Source organism: Corapipo altera, unplaced genomic scaffold (assembly GCF_003945725.1).
Source record: "Corapipo altera isolate COAL_440 unplaced genomic scaffold, ASM394572v1 0, whole genome shotgun sequence".
In the NCBI taxonomy this organism is placed as follows: Eukaryota; Metazoa; Chordata; class Aves; order Passeriformes; family Pipridae; genus Corapipo; species Corapipo altera.
The window spans coordinates 37,139,438-37,160,971 of NW_020884872.1; the positions used below are offsets into that span (position 1 = coordinate 37,139,438).

Below are 21,534 nucleotides of genomic sequence, written 5' to 3' on the forward strand. Positions count from 1 at the left end.
TATATCTCTTAACTGCTTCAAGATTACTGATTTTTGCTTTTTTCTCCTTACTATTTTCTTTTACAGAGATTGAACAGGGGATTTTTAAGTCTTTAAAACTAAAATATTCAATCTTCTTTATTTCCTCACCCCTCTTTCTTCACTCAAAAACATACGAGGAAAGTAATGTTAAATGTTAATAATACTATATTTAATTACTACACTGGAAACTGAACACCACATCCAAAGACTCCTGAGCACTGGAAGGGTAAGTGTGGATTTGAGTTATTTCTGACTCTTGACTACAGTAGTTAGACTGCGCTAGCGCTGCTTTTTACGTTCGCTTCACATATTCATTTCTTTCATCTAAACACACATCTACTAACAGGGCAGGGCTTATTGGCAGCAAACTTTCCTCTCACAGAGGTCAGTCTCTGATGCTGAAAATGTTGGATAATGGAGGGGAACGCTTCAAAGGGAACATCAAGACATTTTGAGAGCAACAGGGGCAAATTTAAGGGAGTTAATTGACACTGCCATAAAAATGGGAAACACCTGAGCAAATACATCACAGATCAAAAGAGAGAGAAATGACCTACAGAAAATCAGAAGAAAAGTGAAAAAGGAAAATAGAATGCATTCCAAAACTTAAGAAACTCTGCATGTAACTTTGTTACATTAGTTATAGAGGTACAATCAAGCTTCAAAAGTCAGATTTTGTATACCTCAGAGTTTAGGGTATAAAATCTAGTGTTTTGATTCACACCTTTTTGTACTTGAAAGTATAAGCTTACTGAAGAAAAAATATCTACTCTGCCCTGTGATAACTGAAACATTACCACTGAAAAGGTTTTGTCCTTAATATTCTAAAGATAAAAACACATTTTTCTCACTCAGGAATATGTATAAAGCTTGATTACTTTTTCCCATTATTTTTCCTTCTAAAATATCTAGAGGTTTGTTCTAGATATACTGAAGGTATGTCTATGAATGGCAAAGCTAAAATTTTGTAAGACATTCAATTTTTTTACTAGTTGACAATAAAAGGATGACATTTCTCTGCCCTTTCTCTTCAATAAAAATGAAATTTCTTTGGTTTTGTTTAAATATTATTTTATCTTGAAGCCCTAGAAAACTGCATTCTTAAAAAAGCTAAGAGCATGAAAGGAAGAACAGATTATAAGAAATGACACCCAGCATACAGAGGGCCAAATACTGAAAGTAGTCTTGATATGATGCAATAAAACAATTTGTAGGTGTCTATGCATATATTCTCTTTAAATGGGTATATATATATATGCTCAATTGTTTTCAGTCACATGTAGTTCTCCTCCCTTTATCTTCATTTGATATACTTAATTGCCAGATCTTCCGTACAGTGAGTTTGTTTTCATAGTTACTGCAAATTACTGACAACCTTTAGAGTGTTATAAAAATAGTAATAAGAGAAACATAATACCTGTAAGGTGATTATTCTGAAAATAATATGTCACCCAGCAGTCACTTCCCAGATAGTGATTACTGAGCTACCCTCATCATCAGAAGTACTTCCAGAACTTTGTGGTTAAGTATATAACATGCTGATTTTTGTTGTAGTTAACACAATGACTATTAAGCAGCTCTCTTAGCTGAGCTTTTTACATTCTGGGTAATTACAATGGTAATTATGATAATCATAACTAGTTCTTAGTTATAATTAATATCAAGTTAAAATTTGTGTGACTTAAAAAGTGTATTACTTGTGAATGATGTACAGCTCTTCATCTAGAGTAATTTCTCTTTCCAACATGAGCCAAAATGAAAATACTGGTGAGTCTTTGGTCCTAAAAACCTATTACTTCCCAGAGTCTGGGATTTCAGGACAGACTGGATAAAAGTAAGAGAAAACAACCTAAATATCTCTTACATGATAACAAAAACAAACAAGAACAAAAATCCATCCAGTTTTGAAAAGCTGCTTTCTGGTAGATAAAAGTGAGGCCAAAGGTGTCATCAAAGTTAAAAAGAAGCTCAGTTAACTGAAGACAATGACAGTCCACTTGATATGACTAGCCATATACTTCTAGTGGCATTTAACATGTCCCTCTGGAGTGGTCACATGGGGCTGTCAGATAGTACAAGTACAAGAGACCTATGGCATTTGGAGCAACAGCTGACAGGCAGGCAGGAAAAAAAGAAAAAAACATGCTTCTCTTATATAAAGTATTAGATTTATCCATATGTGTGTATATATATATGCACATGCATACAAGTTTATGTCATTTCACATTAATTTAATATAATTTAAAAAGCAAAATTAAATATTCACATTCTTTGAACTCTGTTAAATTAACCAAGTTTTCAGTCTTTTTTCAGAACAGAAACAGAAATAATAACAAAATATTTTTACTAGATCAGACTCAGGGTATTTTTTCATTGTTTTTTGGCTTAAACCTCACACATTCACAGAATTTGTCAATTACTATAAAAACAATGTTATCTCTAGAACCAGAATAGTAATATCTAATAGTTAGCAAGTGAACAATCAAGTACTTAGACAAAACTGCAGACAAACTATGAAACAAATAAAAAATATAATAAATGAGTACGAGTTGGTATTCTGTGGGATGTCACAGCCATACAAGACTCCTGATTGACTTAATCACATCTATTTATTTCCTCTAATATTACCTACATACAAAATTAAGTCTAGGGTATTCATTCCTTACCAGAATCTTGACACATCTTAGATTCTAGGTCAGCTAGCCTCAGCTAGTGTCTGGCTCCCCCACACATAGTTTCTGTTGAGAACATCTCTCCTTAAGGTATAATACAGTAGAGACAATAATAATACTAATTCAAAGTCTATCTCACCCTTTGCTACCCAGCACCAGCTGAGCAGAAGAGTTCATGACTACAGGATCAGATGAATGTCATCCACTTAATTCATTGGGTTTTGAGAAAGGAGATGAAACTAGAACAGAGAAACTGGGAGGAACGACGTACATCAACAAGTGCAATCATTTGTCATCACGGTGCTTTGTAACATAAATGTATTTCCTTCTTTATTACAATTAATTCAGACATTTTAAACTGTAAATTATTTCATGAGAATCTTGAAGGTGAAGATAAAATAGACAGGAGAGGAACAAGAAATTTCATAGTTATATTGTCTGGAATCTAATCCAGGAATATACTGAAAATTGTTCGACAGGGAAGATGGAGTGAGACAAAGGACTCAGAAGGGTCCTCACAAGTGTAGACACATTCGTCTTTTGATCTAATTTTAAGTCATATGCATCAAGTTTTTCTTCCATTAGATTTTTATTTTCATACAAATGAATTTCAGAAACAGATGTTTTTAGTTTGCTCATTTCTGGAAAAAGATGAGCATAGTTCTTCCTCAAGACCCTGAGTCTTAGGGTCTCACTCATATTATTACAAGATCCCACTCAGATCATATATTTTAGAATCACATTAATTTTCAGCTGCATATCATAGTCGTCCTGTGACAACTACCATATGCAATTTCTTTTTCCTAAGCTTATAACAAAAATTTTGTGAGTAGTCCTTTCACTGTGGGCTGTTACATTTCAACACATTTTGTTAACTGATATAATCCAGGTTGTTAGTGCAATCCCCTCCTTATAGACGACTGTTGTGGTTTAACCCCAGCCAGCCACCGAGTCCCACATAACCAGTCACTCACCCCCCACCTGTAGGATCAGGAAGAGAATCAGAAGGGTAAAGGACAGGAAACCTGTGGGTTGAGATAAAGACAGTTTAATAGGGAAAGCAAAAGCTGTGTACATAAGCAAAGCAAAACAAGGAATTAATTCACTGCTTTCCGTGAGTACGCAGGTGTTCAGCTATCTCCGGTGACTCAGGAAGACAAAAGTCATCACTCCAAAAGTCCCTCAACTTCCTTCTTCTTCCCCCCACTCTTTATACTGAGCGTGATGTCATGTGGTTTGGAATACCTCTTTAGTCAGTTTGTGTCACCTGTCCCAGATGTGTCTCCTCCCAACCTCCCATGCATCCTCAGCCTCCTTGACATCATGGCAGTATGAAAAGTAGAAAAGGTCTTGGCTGTGCGTAAGCACTCTCAGAAGTAACAAAAAGATCTCTATATTATCAACCCTGTGTTGATAATATGAAATCCAAAACATAGCCCCATACCAACCACTGTAAAGAATATTAGCTCTACCCCATCCAGAACCAGTGCAATAACTTAGAATCCTCAAAAATCTTCATCAATGCCTTTCTCACCTGATTTCTGCCATACCTTAGTGTAAGGCTCTTCATTTCAGCCTTCAGTCCAGGTAGACATTTCCCTGGAACATAGACTGAGCTCACTCTGGAAAAAGGAATTTTTTTTTTTTTTTTCAGTTCGTGCATATCCCTAAACTGCTCTCATAGCTGCAATATGGTCTGGCTTCTAATCATTAAAATCTCTTCTGTGTTCCTAGGAAGTCTGCTGAGGTTCCATTTCTACAGCTGGGTGTACTCACACTTTTGATCTTACAGTGCCAGTTATCCCACTGACAATGCAGTTCAGTAGCATTTCCCCTGCTGTTATATCCATTTCAACCTTAGATGTACCTTCACAAAGGCCATCAACTTGCTCCTGGCAGACAGCGGAAACTTCAATTTCCTGAATCAGCTCTAGGATCAATTTGCAAATTTTTCCTAGCAAGCAGGTTTTACTAATGCAGATTTGACTCTTCTTGATGTGGATGTGAGTTTCTAGTCTTATGTCTTCTGTTCTTTTATGTTATAATTCTGTCTCTTCATTTCTTCTGTAGTTCATGCTCCTCCTGGCTCTAACTCTCTTGCTACCATTTATACACATTTTTCTTTTGTGGAGTAGGGTTTTATTTTGGTTTTCATGGGGATTTTTTGTGGCTTTTTTTTAATTTGTAAATTTGCTTATTGATACATTGTTTCGGTGTTCCTGATATTTTCTTTCTTTTTCCTTTTCTTAGTTTTTTTTTTCTTTTACATTTTTTACATTATCAGCCTCAAATCCCAGTAGCTGTTCATTCTTGTTCTCAAAAGAAACATGGCCATCTCTGAAAAATTGCTTTAAATAAAAAGGAAATTTACTAGTATTGTCTTTGTCAGGACATACTATGTTAATAGTTTTTAAACGCAAAATAGATAGTAGTATTTAATCCGAAGAAATTATGTTGAAAGATAAAATGCAGAAGAATTTAAGTTGAAAGATTTTGTTCCCATTTGTAAGCATGCATAGGTCTCGTGATGTTATTTCTGTGGTCAACTGTTACATTCTCACAGAGTATTCAGTTATACAAAGATCCTACTTTTCAGAGTGGTTTTAACAGAACACAATTATTACATTCATCAATAGATATCTTTTTCGAAAGGACTGAACGCTTAAAATTAAGCTCATTGGAAATGATGTCTTTATCATTTATAGTTTTGATCAATGAAGAAAGTGAATTTTTTTACACTACACGTAAATAAAACCTGTTCCACCCACCTAAGAAATAGCAATGAGACATTCAAGGTATTCATTGGTGGGGGGGGTTTGTGTGTGTGGTTTTTTTAACAGATTTTTAACTAGAGAATAGTTTGTCACAATCTTCAAATCATGGGCAACTGTCGACTATGCAACAAAGAGGCACATTTGAAAAGGAAATTATAATTATTCCTTTTACAAGCTAGACAGTTGTATTTCTGAAACACCAGAGATTTTAAGTGGGAGCTAAATTAATCTTTATTAATCCTTGTTATCATGATTGCATAATGTCTGGATTTAAATGTCTGATGTACAGCTCTCTGTTTCCTGCTTCCCTGGCAATCAGAAGTGTGAAAATAAACCTTACACTTTAAAAGAAACACTTCATTTGAAAAAATAGATATAATCATCTGTACTATTTAAAAAAAGTTTTACTTCACACAAGAATAAATATACAGCATGTCAGAGTTTCAGACTTGCTATTTTATGTTAAAATATGCACTGCTACATGTCAGAGCTGTGAAAATGGGAGGTAAAACAAGAAGGCAGTTGGCCAAATAGTTATAGCAAGATTTTTTTTCCATTAAGATTTTTATTTTTGCAAATAGTGCTCCTACAATTTAATTACAGCATTTAAAACACTCTCTAAAATGGTCTGTGAGTGCCCTACTGAAATTTCAAACTACCATAATTAATGATAAGATCAGAGTCAAAAACAAAACCAGGTTTGAGTCTGGGTCTTCTTGTACTATTTTACAAGCTTCTATGCTGCAGAAATGAGCCATAATTCAAACAACCACTTTCAAACAACAGATACAGTGTAGAATGTCATTTAAAGTACTTTTTACAGACACACCATTAGTTTAGAGTTAGCTTTACATTAACTTTACATTACAAATATACTTTTTGAGAGAAGAGAGGTTCTAACTTTATTGCAAATATGTTCTGCCTAAATAAGCTTAAGGAGAGTACTCAGTTGGAAAAGATTTCTTACTTACGTACATCAGTTCTCAGAAATTAATGAAGAGTTTGGGTTTAAAAAATACTGTCAAAAGAATATTTTCCTAAGATACTTTTGGTCTCCTAAAAAAATATTAAGAGTTAATTAAAATTAATACAGTTTTCATTTCATTTGATATGTATCCTGAGTAACAAAAGTATATTTCATTCACTCTAAGGGTGTATATTTGTGTGTTTGTTTGTTTTGATTTATGGTATTTTGGGAAGTCAAATAAAACTGTGGTTTCATGCTATATGGATGAAATGTATTGTGTAAATAACTGATGACATATTTCTGTAAGAATATTGACTATTGATTTCTGTTTAGACAAGTATGTTGATACAAGATTCTTAGTAATTCAAGTGCAATGTGCTGTGAAAAATGTTTATTTACTGTTTAAGTGATAATACAGACCTTGTGCAAATGTCTTTTAGAGCCTTTTATGTCTACAGTGGCTTATTCATCATCCATTATTATTTAAAGTAACTGCTTCTCAAAGGTTTACATAATATATTGGGGAAGACTAACTGCATCTACACTGACATGACAAGCTGTTCTTGAGAACAACTTTCATAACAATAACTTAGTTTAGTTTTCATGCAAACCAGCTTAATTTCTGTTGTCTATGTTGCACCTCCAGTGCACTTCTGAGAAAGGACAGACTTGACAATGGGTATATCATTGTCTTCATTGCAAGTTCCTGGAATACCCTCCAATATATATAAGATTACACATGACCTATGAGATATTCTCAACATCAGGTTAGATATCACCTTGCAACATGCTGTGCACCCCATAGATTTCACGGAGACAGAGCCTTTGAAAGCTTTATTAATTCTTATGTACAGTTTTGAAGCATACAGCTTTGTAACAGAGACAAAGACCTTCCAATTGAAAAACCAGGAAGCATGTTTCCCTCTTGCTGAAACAAATGCCAGTTATTTCTTGTCCTGTTTATTGATGGAACCTTTTACATACATAGTGGGGTTTACTGGCCTACAAGAAAGGTGGAGAGGAACTTTATAGAAGGGCATGTAGTGATAGGATAAGCAGGAATGCCATTAAACTGAAAGTGGGCAGGTTTAGATTAAGTATTAGGAAGAAAATATTCACTGTGAGTGTGGTGAGACACTGGAACAGGCTGCCCAGAGAAGCTGTGGATGCCCCATCCCTGGAAGTGCTCAAGACCAGGTTGGATGTGGCTTTAAGCAATCTGGTCTAGTAAAAGGTGTCCTTGCTCATGGCAGGAGGGTTGGAACTAGATGATCTTTAAGGTTCCTTCCAGCCTGAATCATTCTATGATTCTACAATTGCATGTAATTTCAAGCCATATAACAGGCCTGGTAAACTCTTGATCCTGAAGTCAAGCATTGTAACCAAAACACTGTCATCATTTCCACACTGGGTTTCATGGTTTGTCCATTGTTATTTAGGAATGTTTCTTCTGTGTTCCAGGCTGTATATAAACTTCTCACCCTCGAGTTCACCCTTCATAATCCAGCAGACCTAAGTAATTTTCTCTTAAGACTAGGTCTAAGAAGCTAACACTTAACAGGAGTTTGTTATAACCTCCTGAGAGTCTGAGAATGAGTATTCTCCTCTGAGTGCTTATAGTTAGCCTCTAAGTAAATTCAAATAAACCACTTTGAACCATTTCATTTAAATCACTCTCAGGGGACTAAAATTACATACGAAGTGTGATGCCCCATTTCATTGGAAAGGAAGTAATCAACAACTTGACTTATTTGTTTCTTAAACTTGTTTCTCAAACTTGTTTCTCAGTTGTAATGCATGATGAAAAACCATTTTAGTGTGAAGGCAAATATACTAGATGAAACCAAATCCACAAATGTTTTACACCAGTCTGGTTTGACTTTATTGTGAGATACTAGAAATATTCTACTCCATGACTAAAAGTGTTCATACTGTGATTACATAGGTTCTTGGTTAAGAAACCAAAACTAGTAAAAGACCATTGAATTTTATGTGCATGAACAATGAGCATGTTTAGTGTATTAAGGGTAAAGTATTGTTTTACATTTTGCTTGTCCCAGCTTCCATCTATACTTGGTTTAGTACATACTAGAGTGACGAATATGTTTCTGCAAAATACAATATTCATGCAGGCACTCAACTGAGTTCCAATGATGATTAATCAATAGATTTAGTTATATTTTCCTTAAAATAATAAAATCTTTGTTTTTTCTAGTACACCACAGGTATGAATTGTTCTATATCACTGATTTTTCATATTACTTTCTTCTGAACTGTCTCCATCATTGTTTGAAAGTCAATAATATTAGAGCTGCTGAAACTTTGTTAGTAAACTGGAAAATCATACATGCTGCTATACATGATTACATAAGACATTGAAACAACTGTGTATAATTTTTATTTTATTTTATTTTTATGCAAGAATATGAAATTTCCATCTCATTTTGTGTGGATGTCATTCATGCAATTTCATCTTAGAAAACCATAGTGCTTATTGGACACATATTGGATAATCCCAGGTATCATGAAGAAAACAATACAAAGCAAAAGTAAATTAAAGTTTGATTAAATCATCATCACATTTATTTCTAAGAGTTTTCCCCTTTCAAGACTCCAAAGACATGTCACTATATTACCAAAGTCAAGACTCTTTACACTTTCATCTGTTTTACTAGTTAGCTTTGTTTCACGCGTGTATACAGCACAGTTAGTTTAAAAGTTTGCTTAGACACACATCTGGAGATTCACAGGTGTTGGAGATGTACTCCATTGTAAGAAATACCATAGTTTCTTTTTTAATACTGAGATGAATTCAGTCTTAATTCCTTAATATGAACTCATTAATGTGAACTTTCAAAGAGAATTAATATTCTAAAATACTCAATTATCTGACCATGAGGGAAAAAAAAAAGAATTAGTATCAATAAATATCTTCAGAGTTTGTAGCAAAAATTTGGAAACAAAATTTGGATACTACACCTTTAAATATCACTTGGTTTATTAACTTCAAAATAATATTAATACTAAAAAAGCTCTACCAGGTCACTTTGCACCTTCTCTTTGGCTAAATTGGACTCTCTTTCTGCAGCTATGACATCATGTTGCATATTTCAAAACCTGACGTGTGTCACACTGAGGACAAGAAGATTAAAGTGCTTTCCTTTTCCACTGTTTTCCTGACAATTAATTCTATATTGCCTCAAGACCTAGAATATGCAGCTTGCTTAATAATGCTCTTTGAACTTCGTGATGATTGATCTACTGCGATTAAACTTTGAACTCTGAATATTACCAGGTCATCTTATTGTTGGCATTAGCAGACCTGCGAGTCCTCTTTAAAATGAAATCCTATGATTAAGTCACTGATCCAAGAGATGACAAAAACCATATCATCTAAATGACCAGCCATACCCTCCCTTGCAGAAGGAAATAAAAATGTGGAAAAGAACAGTCACATTGAAATGGGAACATATATCTAATTCAAAGACCAAATTATGTAATTACCATTATTAAATAGGTCCACTAATCCAGTATAAGGTTTCAAAATAAAATAAAATAAACAAACTGCTGTGCTAGAAGCAAGAGTTCTTAGGAGCTTTGAACTGACCATTTGCTTAAAAAACTTAGGTTCTGGCACCAAAATTTCCCCCTGAGATCCAAATTCTTCAGTAAAACTGAAGAGTAATATTAATTTATCTAGCAGTTGGGAGTCTCAGATGAGATGTGACAGAGAGAAATTCAAGCTTTTCTTCAGCATCAGATAGACCAAGGAAAATCATGTCTTTCACATCTCACTGAGTCCTTTGAATAGGGAAACTTGGTAGATTAATTCAAATAATAATCCAAATTATCCACATATTTAAGAAAAAATGGCAATTTTGCCATTGTATATTGCCTAGAATTTTCTAGAATATCATATCTTCAGATAAACCTGTTTAAAGATGAGAACAGTCAAATAATACAGGGAAAGTCTTGAATGTGAAATAAGTCTTGACCCTATACAGACGCAAAGAATTAAATATAAATATGTAGGTATAGATAGACAGAAACATTATAGAGAAGGATATAAAATCTGCTTCCAAAATGTTTCTTTCAAATAAGAAAATAAAATGTTCTTCAAGGTGTTCATCTATCACAACATTATGTGTAGTTTGAATTCACGTCATCAAATTTATGAACAGACATATTCCTTGTTTTAATTTTTTCTGACAGCCTATGCCATCTTCTGTTCCCATTCACTGTAGAGATCTAAAAACAAGACAGTGAGAAAATGTCAGTTTTCATTTTTTTCCCAGCATTTGAATAAGAATAAAGTAACATATCCAGAGAAACTCTTTGAACCTTTACCACCTGCAGATTTTCACAGATGTCTAATACTCCACTTACTTTGTAAAACACCACACAAAGACATAGGGAGAACTTATGAAAGAAAAAAAAAAAAAGCTTCCTCAACTTTGCAATATACTTTCCTTTTTCCGCTCAGAGAAGATAAAGTGTTAGTTTTCACACTAACCATACAAATATAATTTTCTCTACATAGATCAAAGGCAATACGACTTTAGTGACTTTTGGAATCCAAAGGTTATGGCTCACCATTTTCTTTCCAAAACATGACTGCACAGAAGATACATAGAAAGTATACAGAATCTGTATTTTTTTATCGTATCTTCTGCTTCATAAACCAATTCCCACTTTTTCCTGATTAGCTCCCCTATGAAAAGGCATAACTCTGAACAGTTTGTCTCTGCCATACTGTTTCATCTGGAATTATCCTGGCTTCTGTTTTTCCAGGATTCCCCTCTGGTCTGTGTCACTTGAGATGGTTTGGATTAGCTGCTTTGAAAAAGACTGTCAGATTTCACTTTGCATTACAAGCAACAAGGGGAGCTCTGCAGCTTCAGATAGAAGAACAGCATTTTTATAAAATTGTTCACAAGGAGAGGAAGAAAATAACAAAACTAATGATTTCTCCTACATCATAAATCAGGAGAGAAATGGGCAAAAAAAGCCTAACCCAAACCACCAAAAAACTCTTAGAAACACAAAACATAAAAACTACCATCATAGTAAAAGACACAGTTGCTGACCAGAGAGAAAATAATCACACACATATGAAATTTTGTCTTTCAAATGACTGTAGAAGAAGGAATTAATCATGACAGTATTTATTATATGTTTCCTCAGTGTATAAGTATCATACAGCTGTTTGCTTTAACTGCAACAAATACATTTTATAGACACCTAATACTAACAGTTGATATTTCATTTTGTTCATTAGTTTTCACAAAGGTAAATTTGTCCTGTTGACTGAAGAACAGTGCTTTTTATTATGCATATAAGTTATAAGAACATATATGGAACTTATCTCTTGATTATTTAAAAATTGAAGGTGCTGCTTTGAATGAATTGTTTCCTTGAATGAGTTCAAGGTCACATTTGGGAAAATTAACAACAGGTTTATCTGAATGGGTAGAGTAGATCCTCAGCTTCTGAAGAGAATTCTGTTTAGTGGAGATTAACACACAGGAGAAAGAAATTAAAAATCAACTCTAGAGTTCTGGGGTAAATTCTCAGAGACCGACCTACTCACAGCTTTGAGTAATGAGGTCACTGGAGAAGTATATTTTTGCTTAAGAAAATGCACAGCAGAGTGCAATAAGTTCATCCAATTTCCTACACTGCTCTACTTTAACCACAGCAATTTTCCCTACATTTTATACACAATAGTCAGGAAACATTAAGGAAATCACTTGTTCAGAATGCTTACTAAACTTACATATTAGCTTTCCAAGACAAACTTTTACTTGCAAAACGTATACAACATGTAGTATGCCTATACTGATAGTTTTAATTATTTAAGATATTTTTAAATCTCCCCAATGTATTTAATGATTTTTCCCATTTACTAGTAAAAAAAAAAAAAAAAAAAAAAATCACTTTTACTCATTTCTTTTAAAATTATTTTCAAACGTATCCCATGGAAAATATATCTTAACAGTAATCAAGCACCATTCTCAAAATGAAAATATTCCTTTTAGTACCAAAGTACCACAGTTTCAATGTCTTCGGGGGATTTTTCTGTGTTTCAGTTTCAACTTATTTAACTTTTCCTACACATCCAACATTCTTAGACCTGGCACTCATCATGTTAGCCAGCTAAGACTGGCTAGCACATCACTGTTTGTTCCAAAATAATTTGAGTTTGAAAGCTTCTTTCATCTTTCTTCCCCTGTGCACTGACTCACCTTCCACCTTTACAAGAGATATGTTATTATCTTGTTCAGTTGACTTTACTGCATCAGCTTTGACAGGAAGATAAAGTTTCCAATACCGTAGTACATGTCATTTCTCAAGAAATTTTGTCTGAAAGGAACATAAATGTGAATTATTTTTTAAAACCTCCTGCCATGGTGAAAAGACTCTTCAGGAACTGAAGATATTTTTGTCTAAGTTTGAGGAAAGGCTTTAATTTTCCAATGTGATTTTAATCAATGGAGAATTATACTGAACAATGATGAATAGACATACAACTACCATACACAGGCTGATAATAAAGCTGAGGATAAGACAGTTTTATATAATAAATTTAATGCAGAATGAAGACAATCTTCGCGCTAAAGGCAGAGTGGACATTACCCTCTCTACAGGATTAATAAACTCACTTGTCCTCTGATGTTCAAGTAATTTGAACCACCGTCAAATTTTGTAAAAGTAAATTTCATTAAAAAAAAAAAATCTCTACCTTACATTAAGTTTTATATCAGCTGGTCTCTCTGTGAGCTACTCTTATCATATTTTCTCTGTCGTGAAACAATTAACAATCCAATTTAATGTGTAGGGTACAGGATATTATGTCTTCTGTGACTAGCATTATAGAAAGCAATATTCAAAGAAGTATATTATCTGCTATTTTAGAGAGGGCTCTAGTAGAGAGTTTTGGTAGAAAAGTATTTTCAAGATTAATAAGCATATTTTATACTTAGATGCACATTGCATTGCTAAGGAAGGTCATCCTAGATCAAGGAAAAATACCCACTGCATAGACCTCCCACAATCACTCTTACTTTTTTTCTTCTATTTTTTTTTCCCCATAAAGGTAAAGAAAAGCCTTTTCTGTTAGCAGTAAGTGCTGTGTTTTATTTTCATCTCTCTGTGACCGCAACAGCTTGACATAAATTAGAACTGACCTCCATGTGTTCCAGTGGGATAGCTATGAACTGGAATGTGTAAAGACATACTTTGAAACCATTTATATTAAAATTGCTTTGACTGCATTCTCTGTAACTTGGAGAGAGACAAGGTTTAGTTCCTTGGTCTTATTTTCTGTGACATGAAAGGGGGAAAGTCTAGGAAGACAGGGAAATCCCATATAGATTAATTCTCCTTTTGTATATATTGTTCTATAAAATGTAAGTGAAGATGATATTTTCATGTTTGACTAAGTAGTTACCACACATACCTACAATTGTGTTCATCTACCTGATATTCAACAGGTAAAAACAAATCAAGAGAAAAAAACCTCAATAGTTTAACAAGACAAATGGAAGATGCAACTGTGTCACTAAGGACTGTGAGGTAGAAATGCTGAATCATAAAATCAAGATGGTTCTGCCAACAATCCAGTAAGATATAATGAAACCCTCAAATTTGAGGTTACTTGGACTTGAGATTTCCCTTTGGTAGGTCTGTCTAAGAGCCAGACCACTCCATCACCAGATGACTGTAGTCCACCTGAATGCTCAATTCAACCCAGCTGTGGTCAACGGGCTATCACATCATCAGACTATGAAGCCAGATCCCTGACACCTTCACAGCTCATTTTTACCAGGAATCCCTGCACATGTGGGTTCCTTGCTGCTCTCTGGTGGCATAAAGGCTGAAAATGCACAGATGTGCTCTAAGAAATTGATATTTTTCTGAGTTTTTCTGCTTTGAATTACTATTTCACTATGGGAGGATATTCACAGAAGGAATTAAAAAGTCTTAACTAACTTTGGATAGAAATTAGGTAATAAAATCATAGATAGCATAGACAAGAATACAATTCATGATTTTTTAAAAGAAATATAATAATACAAAGATTAATTAAAATATACACCTAACAACTATACTGCCAAGCTCACTCCTTTAAAAAAATTTTTGTTTCCTTTTTTTAGTGAAAATTTTGAAAGTTCTGCTGTCAGTACCCACATGCTCAGGGTGCTTTGTTCCAACCTCATCCTTCCTTCCCCTCTCACCCACACTGACATATGCATCACCTGCTTAACATCATATGCATTGACTTCCAGTTAATCACTCAAAATTAGACAAGGTGTTGCACCAGGGGAGGTTCAGGTTGGACATCAGGAAGAATTTTGTCACTGAATGTGTTTTCAAGCAGTGGAACAGACTTCCCAAGGAAGTGGTGGAGTTACCATCCCTGAAGTGTTCAAGAAACAACTGGATGTGGCATTTAGTGCTATGGCTTAGTTGATGAGGTGGTGTTTGGTCAAAGATTAGATTTGATGACCTTGGAGACCTTTTCCAACCTTAATTATTCTTTGATTTTATGATAAGGTAGGAATTAGATAGGAAGCAAACAATAAGATACTTCTTACAGAATGCCTTAATGAAATCTACAGTCAGAATTTTATGCTGTGAATGTTTTCAGAAGTGGATTGGTTTTTCCTATTTATGGTAAAAGAGCATGACACTATCATATAGAATACAATTATTATGAATTTTATTATTTTATTTTTTTTAAATTTTTATTATTGTAGGATCTCTAGGTAAGCAAACATTTAACATCTTGATCATACTCTGGTGACCCTACCACCTTGCCCCAAAGGGTTCTGATTATGATCAGCTAGAAAATTGTAAGTAACTTTATTTGCAAAACAAATGTAATAATTACAGTTTAAAAATAATGTGTATAGTGAAAAAAAGGGAATATTTGAAGTGTTGTTCAAATTCCTTTATCTCTCTCAATAAGAGAACTCCTTCGTGTGTTATGTATGGAATGGCTTGAGTCAATGTATCATTAATAATGATCAAAAGTAAGAATTAAAAAAAAAAACCACCAAACCAAACTATATTTCTTTTAGGAAACATAACATCTGCAGTGCTTTGTTTTTCATGTACATATAGTTAAGAATAAAGGAATGTGATTTGACCCTGTCACCCTCTGGAGAAAGTATTACAACTATAAAGTAACTTCTATAGAAGAAGCACCTAGCTGTAAAGTTTGAAGTTTCTGTTGCATTATGTCATCCAGCTTTTACCAAAACGCATAATCCTGAATTAGCAGTTAAGAGTAGTGACTTCTGTTTCTTTCTCATTAACACATTTCAAGAGTTTTCTGTGTAGTGTGTACAGTGTAATTGACATTGACACTTTTACTGCTACTGTAAGACGTTTGATTTTGTTGTATTTTAATCAGCAAAATAGCATCTTTCAAAATGTAAATTTCTGTGGAAGCAGTTAGCACAGCTAGTGTTAGATGTGCTTTTCCTAATGAACACTTTACCTTATGCTAATATACTCTATGCTGATTCTCGTTGCAATGGAGAGGGAAATGTTCAATTCACATCCAAGCAATGATTCATGCAATTTTAGAATAGAGTGAATGATGGACTTTGTACTGAGCAATTTGCTTTGGAAAAATGCTTCTTCCCTGTTATTAACTAACAAAAGAGCAGACAAGATTCTTATTTTTAAGTGGTTGAAGATAGGTGAGATAAATCTTGCCATCATATTCTATTGTAAGTGAATGGTTTAGGATCCCTCAAAGAATCACCATCAAAGGTATTAGCAAAAGTAGCTCTAATATGAATTTATAAAATAATAATGTAATTTTTATTTTTTATAAAATATTTCAAACCAGGATTCACAACATATTTATATCTTCCTTCAAGCTTCCTGTCTCAGAAAAGCTCATAATTTAGTAAAGTTCAATACCAGCCAGCCATGTAAACCAGTCAGAATATACTATGGAATTTCAACAGCAGGTTGTTTCTGATGTTAGTTGAAACATTAAACAAGTAATCTAACAGATCAGTGTTTTTTTCCAGATCTTCCGAATCCAAAATATGAAGAGCATCATAGAGATAGGAAGCGAGGAGAAAAGACTTCTGAAATTCCACAAGGTTTGAAATCTCAAAACTCATATGCTCTTTCTGAAATATTTTATTACACTATTTTTATTTTTCAGATGTGAGACAGTACTGCAAATGTGCAATAAAAATGTTTAAGTGTTTAATAAGAAAATCATTCAAAATAGGATGGTAGTATTTTAACTGACAAGAAAAAAAAGTATCACTTTTTAAATGAGATTACCTGCCAACAGAACAGTGGAACATAGTACATGATAAAAATTTAAAAAGCACTAGGAAGAACACAAAAACAGAGGTCTTCATATAATAAGACCTTTACTTAACCTGTCTGGACTGTCTGAAGGACATCATGGGAAAGGACTAACATGTTGGCTTCTCAAAAATCTGCTCGTGTTCTTACCACCAATCTGGTGCCCAGTGCCCTCTTGTTTCCTTTTTCAACACACATCTTTCAATTGTTATTTTCAGATTGTAATGGGTTTGTGTAGTAAAATAACACTTCCTCTCTCTGGGAGAAACAGGATATTCCATACTATGTTACATCAGTCTGACTATAAGAGGGAAGGGAGAATTAGCTCAGCCCTTCTTTCTTCTGGTATGGCCCTGTAGGCAGCTGCGTCTGTCCGGACGCCGTTCTGTGAGGGAGGTAGAATTTTTTACTGTTGGTTTCCTTTACCTGTGTGTCTGTAGTGTTATTAGTCTCTTCTTTTTTTTTTTTTTTTTCCCCGTGTAAATATAATCTTTCTTCCTTGATAAGCCCAGGTTTTTCACATTTTTTTTTTTCTTTCGTCTACCCTTTTTGGGGGGTGGGAGGGTCTGCTCAGGCTTGGTGGACACCTGGTGTTCAGCCAAAGTAAATGATAATTCTTATTCAATGTTTCTGTTACTTCTTAGGTTAATTTTCCAAGCGTTCTCTCCCATCTTCCTATATTTGATCGCCTATGCCAGATCCTCATTCAGCCTGTGTACTGGATACTTTATTTCAATGTTGGCTTCTTTTGCTTCTCAGATTTGGAAGATATTGAAGGGTGCAAGTAAGTACATTTTACTTCTCTTGTTTTCAATGTTTGTATGCTATGTATACCTTGAAGCATCAGGGAATAGCTGGAGAAAATCCAGCTCATCTCATTGCGATCTTTGGAGATTTTTGATGTGGTAGTCTAAGAAGGCTTCATCAAACTCATTTTATCACCTTTTCATTTGACCAATATTTTTTTAGATTTCTATAAGAGCAGTAAAACATGTACACAATGTAAGAATAATAACTGGAAAATGTCAAATTTCCTGCTTTCAAGTATAGGGGTTCTAGCACTGCTCAATGGAAAACTCAGTAATCTCTTTCTGTTATTGATTTTTCTAATAGGTATAATAATGTTTTTTTTCTATCTCTATGTGGCCAGCAAGTTGAGGGAGGTGATTCTGCTCTTCACTCTCATGAGACCCTTCCTGGCATAATCTATCCAGCTCTGGAGTCCTCAGCACAGGAAACACATGGATGGACCTGTTGAAGCAAGTCCAGAGGAAGGCCATGAAAATGATCAGAGGACTGGAGCACCTCTCCTGTGAGGACAGGTTGGGAGAGTTTGGGCTGTTCAGCCTGGAGAAGAGAAGGCTCTGGGGACACCTTATAGAAGCCTTTCAGTACTTAATAGGGAACTTACAGGAAAGAAGGGGACAGATTTTTAAAGAGAGTCTGTTGTGAAAGGACAAGGGGTAATGGCTTTAAAATAGAAGAAAGAAAAACTGGACTAGATATAAGGAAGAATTTTTCTTTTCTTTTTTTGCAATGGGGATGGTGAAACACTGTAACAGGTTGCCCAGAGCTATTGTGGGTGCCCTAACTCTGGAAACATTCAAGGTCAGATTGGGCAGGGCTCTGAACAAAATGATGAGATGTCCCTGCTCATAGCAGGGAGGTTGTACTAAATGACCTTTAAATGTTCCTTCCAATCCAAATTATTCTATTAATCTGTTTTTGAAAGTATAAGAATTTGAGTATTTTCTGCTTTGTCTTTCTTAATAGATCCTGTAGTAGACAGCAGATATAGTTTAAACAAAATCTCTCAGGCAGAGAGGTTGTAAAGAATACAAGGCCACTTTTTAGGAGTCAGCACACATTCCAAATTAACAAGAAACTTTACCTCACTTATACAGCTAGAATTAGCTACTTTGGTCTCATACTGATTCAATTTAAAAAAAAATTAAGCACAGAAATAAAAAACAAAAACAAAAACAAAAAAACAAACAAACAAACAAAAAACCCAAACATTTTTATGGTGAAAAACTTTCAGATAATTCTTAGGGTAATTCTTTTCTTTGGTTAATTTCTAATATTTCAGGAAATGGTAATTAAACAATTTTAATCACAAAGTCATGCCACTTCAGATTTTTGAAACATTTATAAGAGATTGCCAATTTTTTTTCATTGAACCAACCAGCATAATCAAAACTAACACATGAAATCACTCCATCTTAATTTCAAATATTTAATCAGAATAATGTGTTTCTTGGGGAAAATAGATGCGCTCCTATTTGTAGAAAGTGTCTTTAAATCTATGAAAAACCAATTAGACTGAAAACAGTATATGCTGCATACAAAATAGAAAATTTTCTACTGATTTTACTGTTGCAACGCTTGTAAATTTCCTATGCATTTAACCAGGTCCAGTTCCTTAATCTGTGAAACTGTTGTATGGTAGTAATATCCATCAATTAGACATTTGACACACTGATACCAAAATTCAGTGTCTCCATATTTGTGAAAAGTATCAATCTCCCCTAAACTAGGTACTTACTTTTCCTTATATAAAGATGATTATTGTTCCCACATTTCATTAATATCACTAGTACTGTCTCCTAGGTAAAAGATTAATTACTTGGCTGTGATTCATAGGAATGGAGCTGCAGCTAAATTACCTATGTGGCATGTCAACCTCTTCTTTTGTTATTTCAAGACATACTGCTCTTTAAGAGTGGAAACAAAGTATTCATTTTCCTGCAAATTGCCATGCTCATATCCTGGGAATAGCATAAATAACCCAATCAATGGAAGATTATTAATTTGCAAAAAATGTTTTTTGTCATCAACAAGCTTAATCTTGAATGCTACCTTCTCTTCAGTGCTCCTTAATTATATTTAGGTCAGCTATACTTGTGCTAGCCTACCACAACTGAAAGTGTTATTTTCTATTTCAAGTGGATGGGGAAAGGAATAGATCTGCAACTAATTAAAACAAAATGTTGACTACTGTTTCTGAAGAGGATTATGCATTTCTATAACACTATTTTTTGCAATTACTGTATACATGGGAAGGTCCATGAGAGTAAATGCAGGTAAAGGAAGTTTGCAGTCTTGCAATTAAGGAGAGTTTAATTACTTATATATCAAAGAAACAAGTTACTGGGGAATGGAGTTGGGGGTCTTTTGTTTGGGTTTGTTTGTTTGTTTGTTTGTAGTTGGAGTTTTTTGTGTTTTTTTGGTTGGCTGGTTGGGTGGGTTTTTGTTTTTTTTGGGGGGGAGTTGTTTTTTGGTTTTTTTTGAGAGGGAGAGGGGACTGGGGGGTTGGGGTTATTTTCCCACTACACCAGTGAGAAATGTAATATTTGGCATCGTGTATCAATGAACTGTCCTGGTATTCCTACCACATATTTACAGAAATGAAAATATTGAAACCACACATATAAAACAACCATCAGAATCACTGTACTATTTGATTCACCTTGTCTGTGGTCACAGTAGACCCATTATACCAATTTAGTAAATCTTAGTATTGAGCTAAATTGATTTTAACACTATTTAAGTCAGACTGTCATTACATAGAATCTTGAGCACTTCAGTATATGATAGAATGCTTTTCATCCAACCTTTTCTATCTCTGTATAAATATGACTCTAAATATATCTTCAATGTCAATAAGCTTATTCTAAAAACTGTTTTGTCTTCTAATCATAGAACCTTGTCATCATCCTCTCTTTTATATCAGAAACACTGCACTCCTCCTTTTCCTATATGCCATATTGTTATAGTTCCCCTACAGTAAATTCAGTTTTGTTGATTCAAAAATTTCAAGTTATTCTTTACTTGCAAACCAATGTTACCTTACAGTTTTCCTTTTGTTTGTTTGGGGGTTTTGTTTGGTTTGGTTTGGTTTGTTTAGTGGTAAAGTCTGACTGTTATTGGGAAGGGTGATTACAAAGCAAAATGGTTTGGGTTTAATTTTATTTTTTTAAAAATATGGCCTTTTGCAAGAGTTATAAGCAGTAGTTACATTCCTTTTTCTAAGTAGAATGTACTTTCATTGTATAGACTTTAAACTTCATTTCTTCACAATGTTGACTTTATTAACAACTTGGCAACCAAACTAAAAGCTGGTGTAATCTCCCATCATGGTCCATCTCTCTTCATTGCACTTATCCACCTTCTTCTTAGTTTTGACAGAAATACGTCAGTCCTTATGAAACCCTTGAATTGGTAACATATAACAAATGTCAAAAGAAGTTATTCTACTCTTTTAAAAAAAAATCAAGAATAGAATCATAAAATCATTTGGGCTGGAAAAGAGATTTCAGATCCAGAAAGCAGAAGAATAAAAAGAATAAGTGGGATATGAGGATATTGGGCAATGTTTTAGATTTTTATCATCCAAATACTAAAGGGCAAAGGGATCATATTTTGCTTATTTGTTTCAGTATTTGCCTTTATAGGTTTTGCGCTCATATTATACTTCCAACTTTTACTAGCATGAGAAGTTCAGTGATGGTTGAAAGACAGGGCTTTTTCTCTCTGGTATTTTTCTTTGAAGATTTCACTAATTAGAGAACGGAATGTCTTTGATGCGATCATGTAGAAATTAGCTAAATGTATCTGCAATTCTGAAACAGTAGCTCTTCTTTTTGCTGATGCTAAAAGAAAGAGGAAAAAACCCCCAAACTTCACTGGCTTTTTTTTTCCTTATCTGAATTCATAAACTGACCTTTTAAAAAAGCATGATAAGGAATAATTGCCCTGT

General features: G+C 34.1%; 1 long non-coding RNA gene across 2 annotated transcripts in view; it reads right to left on the reverse strand.

Moving 5' to 3' along the window:
- Positions 1-8,887: 8,887 nt before the first annotated feature.
- LOC113947524 overlaps positions 8,888-21,534 on the reverse strand; it is a 93,935-nt gene continuing 81,288 nt past the window's right edge. Inside the window, exons 1-3 of one of the 2 annotated variants that reach the window (XR_003527774.1) lie at positions 20,819-20,979; positions 12,680-12,797; positions 8,888-10,682 (exon numbers count right to left, since the gene is read on the reverse strand). This is a non-coding gene — a long non-coding RNA (uncharacterized LOC113947524). Of the gene's footprint in view, positions 10,683-12,679; positions 12,798-20,818; positions 20,980-21,534 lie in introns of those variants that run through there. The other variant, XR_003527773.1, reaches the window with a different exon arrangement.